Source organism: Ictidomys tridecemlineatus, chromosome 4 (assembly GCF_052094955.1).
Source record: "Ictidomys tridecemlineatus isolate mIctTri1 chromosome 4, mIctTri1.hap1, whole genome shotgun sequence".
NCBI lineage: Eukaryota > Metazoa > Chordata > Mammalia > Rodentia > Sciuridae > Ictidomys > Ictidomys tridecemlineatus.
Window position 1 is genome coordinate 120,129,732 of NC_135480.1, and position 6,914 is coordinate 120,136,645.

At 35.6% G+C, this 6,914-nt stretch overlaps 1 non-coding gene across 1 annotated transcript; it reads right to left on the reverse strand.

Moving 5' to 3' along the window:
• Nucleotides 1-5,961: 5,961 nt before the first annotated feature.
• LOC144377483 (U6 spliceosomal RNA) lies at nucleotides 5,962-6,068 on the reverse strand. Its single transcript, XR_013438483.1, has one exon. It is a non-coding gene; the product is annotated as a U6 spliceosomal RNA (small nuclear RNA).
• Between the last annotated feature and the right edge of the window lie 846 nt (nucleotides 6,069-6,914).

The window sequence follows — 6,914 nt, forward strand, 5'->3', positions numbered from 1 at the left end:
AAAACTACGAGTTTCCTAAAATCACAGCAAACATTTTTTCACCCAATCTTGATAATACTTTCAGTTAATGATCAGTACTCCAATGCCACTTGGCTCACCAAATTTCGTTCTTCTAGGTTGAACCGTTCGTTTGCAGTAACCGTTTCCATTTTTAGGTTTCACTCTGTTTTTTCAATATATATACATGCAGTTGGAATGCTAAATCAAACACGGTTTGTGCTAGCCCTTTGAAACTTGACACAAGAAAATAGTTTAAAATTCTATTCTTATGGTTTGTTTTCTATTGATGTAGCCCCAAGAAGAGACGGACGAAAACCACTTTCATTGAAAGTGTTTGCCAAGTTACCAAAAAAACACGAGTTTCCTGAAATCTCAGGAAATATTTTTTCACCCAATCTTGATGATACTTTATGGTAAAGATCAGTACACCAATCCCACTAGGCTCACCAAATTTCGTTCTTCTAGGTTAAACTGTTCGTTTGCAGTAACCGTTTTCATTTTTAGGTTTCACTCTGTTTTCTTCAATATGGATACATGCAGTTGGAACTCTAAATCAAACACAGTTTGTGCTAGCTCTTTCACACTTGGCAAAAGAAAGTACTTTCAAGTTGTATCTTAATGGTTTATTTTCTATTGTTTTAGCCCCAAGCAGAGACGGACGAAAATCACTTTCATTAAAATGGGTTGCCAAGTTTCAAAAAACTACGAGTTCTCTGAAATCTCAGCAAACATTTTTTCACCCAATCTTGGTGACACTTTCAGGTAATGATCAGTAAACCAATCCCACTTGGCTCACCAAATTTCTTTCTTCTCCGTTAAACCATTCGTTTGCAGTAACCGTTTTAATTTTTAGGTTTCAATCCGTTTTCTCCTATATGGATATATGTGTTTGGAACTCTAAAACAAACACGGTTTGTGCTAGGGCTTTTAAAATTGGCACAAGAAAGTAGTTTCTAGTTCTATCTTTATGGTTTGCTTCCTATTGATGTAGCCCGAAGGAGAGACTGACGAAAATCACTTTCATTAAAAGGGATGCCTACCTTCCAAAAAGTCTACGAGTTTCCTGAAATCTCAGCAAACATTTTTTCACCAAATCTTGATGATACTTTAAGGTAATGATCAGTACACCAATCCCACTTGGCTCACCAAATTTCGTTTTTCTAGGTTAAACTGTTCGTTTGCACTAACCGTTTACATTCTTAGGTTTCGCTCGGGTTTTTCAATATGGATACATTCAGTTGGAACCCTAAATCAAACACGGTTTGTGCTATCTCTTTGAACTTGGCCAAAGAAAGCAGTTTCGAGTTCTATCTCTATGGTTTGTTTTCTATTGATGTATCCCCAATCAGAGACTGACGAAAATCACTTTCATTGAAATGGGTTACCAAGCTTCCAAAAAAATAAGAGCTTCCTGAAATCTCAGCAAACGTTTTTTCACCCAATCTTGATGATACTTTAAGGTAATGATCAGTACACCAATCCCACTTGGCTCACCAAATTTCGTTCTTGTAGGTTAAACCGTTGGTTTGCAGTAACCGTTTTCAATTTTAGGTTTCACTCTGTTTTCTTCAATATGCATACATGCAGATGGAATTCTAAATCAAACACAGTTTGTGCTAGCTCTTTGAAAGTTGGCACAAGATAGTAGTTTTACGTTCTATCTTAATGGTTTTTTTCGTATTGATGTAGCCCCAAGCAGAGACTGATGAAAATCACTTTCATAGAAAGGGGTTGCCTACCTTCCAAAAAACTACGAGTTTCCTGAAATCTCAGCAAACATTTTTTCACCCAATCTTGATGATAATTTCAGGTAATAATCAGTACACGAATCCCACTTGGCTCACCAAATTTTGTTCTTCTAGGTTAAACCGTTCGATTTCAGTAACCGTTTTCATTTTTGGTTTCAATCTGTTTTCTTCTATGTGGATACATGTATTTGGAACTCTAAAACAAACACGGTTTTTGCTAGCTCTTTGAAACTTGGCACAAGAAAGTAATTTCAAATTCTATCTTTATGCTTTGTTTCCTATTGATGTAGCCACAAGCAGAGACTGACGAAAATCACTTTCATTAAAAGGCGTTGCCAAGCTTCCAAAAAACTACGAGTTTCCTGAACTCTCAGCAACCACCTTTTCACCCAATCTTGATGATACTTTCAGGTCATCATCAGTATACCAATCCCACTTGGCTCACCAAATTTCGTTTTTCAAGGTTAAACCGTTCGTTTGCAGTAACCATTTCCATTTTTAGGTTTTACTCTGTTTTTCAATATGGATACATGCAGTTGGAACCCTAAATCAAACACGGTTTGTGCTAGCTCTTTGTAACTTGGCACAAGAAAGTAGTTTAACGTTCTATTTTTATGGTTTGTTTCCTATTGATGTACCCCAATCAGAGACTGAAGAAAATCACTTTCATTGAAAGGGGTTGCCAAGCTTCCAAAAAACTAAGAGTTTCCTTAAATCTCAGCAAATATTTTTTCACCTAATCTTTATGATACTTTAAGGTAATTATCAGATCACCAATCCCACTTGGCTCACCAAATTTCGTTCTTCTTGGTTAAACCATTCGTTTGCATTAACCGTTTTTATTTTTAGGTTTAACTCTGTTTTCTTCAATATGGATACATGCAGTTGAAACTCTAAATCAAACACGGTTTGTGCTAGCTCTTTGAAACTTGGCACAATGTAGTAGTTTTACGTTCTTTCTCTATTGTTTGTTTCCCATTGATGTAGTCCCAAGCAGAGACTGAGGAGAATCACTTTCATTGAAAGGTGTTGCCTACCTTCCAAAAAACAACGAGTTTCCTGAAATCTCAGCAAACATTTTTTCACCCAATCATGATGATACTTTCAGGTAATGATCAGTACACCAATCCCAATTGGCTCACCGAATTTCGTTCTTCTTGGTTAAACCGTTCGTTTGCAGTAACCGTTTTCATTTTTAGGTTTCACTCTGTTTTCTTTAATATGGATACATGCAGTTTGAACTCTAAATCAAACACGGTTTGTGCTAGCTCTTTGAAACTTGGCAGAAGAAAGTAGTTTGAAGTTGTATGTTTATGGTTTTTTTTCCTATTGATGTAGCCCTAAGCAGAGATTGACGAAAATCACTTTCATGGAAAGCAGTTGTCAAGCTTCCAAAAAACTACGAGTTTCCTGAAATCTGAGCAAACATATTTTTACCCAATCATGATGATACTTTTATCATATATCATATATTTTATGATATATTTTAGGGGGAATGCCTTCAATTTTTCTCCATTCAGAATTATGCTAGCCTGAGGCTTAGTATAAATTGCTTTAACAATGTTGAGGTATGTTTCTGTTATCCCTAGTTTTTTGAGAGTTTTGGACATAAACAGATGCTGTACTTTGTCGAATGCTTTTTCTGCATCTATTGAGATGATCATATGGTTCTTATTTTTAAGTCTATTGCTGTGGTGAATAACATTTATTGATTTCCATATATTTAACCAGCCTTGCATACCAGGGATGAATCCTACTTATCATGGTGCACAATTTTTTTGATATGTTTTTGTATCCGATTTGCGAGAATTTTATTGAGGATTTTTGCATCTAGGTTCATTAGAGATATTGGTCTGTAGTTTTCTTTCTTTGAAGTGTCTTTGTCTGGTTTCGGAATCAGGGTGATGTTGGCCTCGTAGAATGAATTTGGAAGTTCTCCCTCTTTTTCTATTTTCTGAAATAGCTTGAAAAGTATTGGTATTAGTTCCTCTTTAAAGGTTTTGTAAAACTCTGCTGTATACCCATCCGGTCCTGGGCTTTTCTTAGATGGTAATCTTTTGATGGTTTCTTCTATTTCCTCAATTGGTATTGGTCTGTTTAGGTTGTCTATATCCTCCTGACTCAATCTGGGCAGATTATATGACTTATGAAATTTATTGATGCCTTCATATCTTCTATTTTATTGGAGTATAAGGATTCAAAATAATTTCTGATTATCTTCTGTATTTCTGAAGTGTCTGTCGTGATCTTGCCTTTTTCATTCCTTATGCTAGTAATTTGAGTTCTCTCTCTTCTTCTCTTCACTAGCATGGCTAAGGGTATGTCAATTTTATTTATCTTTTCAAAGAACCAACTTTTCGTTTTGTCAATTTTTTCAATTGTTTCTTTTGTTTCGATTTCATTAATTTCAGCTCTGATTTTAATTATTTCTTGCCTTCTACTTCTTTTGCTGTTGTTTTGCTCTTCTTTTTCTAGGATTTTGAGATGAAGTATGAGATCATTTATTTGTTGGTTTTTTCTTTTTTTAAGGAATGAACTCCAAGCAATGAATTTTCCTCTTAGAACTGCTTTCAATGTGTCCCATAGATTCCGATATGCTGTGTCTGTGTTTTCATTAAACTCTAAGAATTTTTTAATTTCCTCCTTGATGTCTTCTAAAACCCATTGATCATTCAGTAACCTATTGTTCATTCTCCAAGTGATGCATGATTTTTCCTTGCTTATTTTATTGTTGATTTTTAGTTTCATTCCATTATGATCAGATAAGATGCATGGTATTATCTCCGCTCCTTTATATTGTCTAAGAGTTGCCCTGTGACATAATATATGATCTATTTTTGAGAAGGATCCATGTGCTGCTGAGAAAAAAGTGTAGCTGCTTGATGTTGGGTGGTATATTTTATATATGTCAATTAAGTCTAGGTTGTTAATTGTGTTATTGAGTTCTGTAGTTTCCTTATTCAACTTTTGTTTGGAAGATCTGTCCAGTGGTGAAAGAGGTGTGTTGAAGTCTCCCATGATTATTGTATGGTGGTATATTAGACTCTTGAACTTGAGAAGAGTTTGCTTGATGAACACAGCAGCACCGTTGTTTGGGGCATATATATTTATGATTGTTTTGTCTTGTTGGTGTATGGTTCCCTTGAGCAGTATGTAGTGTCCTTCTTTATCCCTTTTGATTAACTTTGGTTTGAAATCTATTTTATTTGATATGAGTATGGACACTCCTGCTTGTTTCCGCAGTCCATATGAGTGATATGATTTTTCCCAACTTTTCACCTTCAGTCTATGTATATCCTTTCCTATCAAATGCGTCTCCTGTAGGCAGCATATTGTTGGGTCTTGTTTTGTGATCCATTCAACTAGCCTGTGTCTCTTAATTGGTGAGTTTAAGCCATTAACATTTAGGGTTATTATTGAGATATGGTTTGTTCTTCCAGCCATATTTGTTTATTAATGCTGCTAAACCTGATTTGTTTTCCTCTTTGATTTTCCCCCCTTTACTGTCCTACCTCCCACTGTTAGTTTCCATTGTTGTTTTCCATTTCCTCTTCCTGTAGTGTTTTGCCAAGGATTTTTTGAAGAGATGGTTTTCTAGCTGCAAATTCTTTTAACTTTTGTTTATCATGGAATGTTTTAATTTCATCTTCCATCCTGAAGCTTAATTTCGCCAGATTCACGATTCTTGGTTGGAACCCATTTTCTTTCAGCGTTTGAAATATGTCATTCCAGGATCTTCTAGCTTTTAGAGTCTGTGTTGAGAGATCAGCTGTTATCCTGATTGGTTTACCCCTAAATGTAATCTGCTTCCTTTCTCTTGTAGCTTTTAAAATTCTCTCCTTATTCTGTATGTTGGACATCTTCATTATAATGTGTCTAGGTGTCAATCTCTTATGATTTTGCACATTTGGCGTCCTGTAGGCTTCTAGGATTTGGGGTTCTGTCTCATTCTTCAAGTCTGGGAAGTTTTCTCGTATTATTTCACTGAATAAATTGTCTATTCCTTTGGTTTGGAGCTCTGTGCCTTCCTGTATCCCAATGACTCTTAAGTTTGGTCTTTTGATATTATCCCATATTTCTTGGATGTTCTGCTCATGGTTTCTTAGCAGACTTGCTGAGCTGTCTATGTACTTTTCAAGTTGAAATACTCTGTCTTCATTATCTGATGTTCTATCTTTAAGTGATCCACTCTGCTGGTAGTATTCGCAATTGAAAAAATATAGTACGCTTCACGAATTTGCGTGTCATCCTTGCGCAGGGGCCATGCTAATCTTCTCTGTATCGTTCCAATTTTAGTATATGTGCTGCCGAAGCAAGCACTTTTCACCCAATCTTGATGATACTTTCAGGTAATGATCAGTACACCTATCTTACTTGGCTCACCAAATTTTGTTCTTCTAGGTTAAATCGTTTGTTTGCAGTAACCGTTTTTATTTTTCGGTTTAACTCTGTTTTCTTCAATATGCATACATGCAGTTGAAACTCTAAATCAAACACGGTTTGTGCTAGCTCTTTGAAACTGGGCACAATATAGTAGTTTTACGTTCTATCTCTATGGTTTGTTTCCTATTGATGTAGTCCCAAGCAGAGACTGATGAGAATCACTTTCATTGAAAGGGGATGCATATCTTCCAAAAAACTACGAGTTTCCTGAAATCTCAGGAAATATTTTTTCACCCAATGTTGATGATACTTTCAGGTAATGATCAGTACACCAATTCCACTTGGCTAACCAAATTTCGTTCTTCTAGGTTAAACCGTTCGTTTGCAGTGTTTTCATGTTTAGGTTTCACTCTGTTTTCTTTAATATGGATACATTAAGTTGGAACTCTATATCAAACACGGTTTGGGCTAGCTCTTTGAAACTTGGCAAAAAAAAGTAGATTGAAGTTGTATCTTTATGCTTTTTTCCTATTGATGTAGCCCCAATAAGAGACTGAAGAAAATCACTTTCATTGAAAAGGGTTGCCAAGCTTCCAAAAAACTACTAGTATCCTGAAATCTTAGCAACATTTTTTCAGCCAATTTTGATGATACTTTCAGGTAATGATCAGTACACCAATACCACTGGGATCACCAAATTTCGTTTTTCTAGGTTAAACCGTTCGTTTGCAGTAACCGTTTTCATTTTTAGGTTTAACTCTGTTTTCTATAATACGGATACAT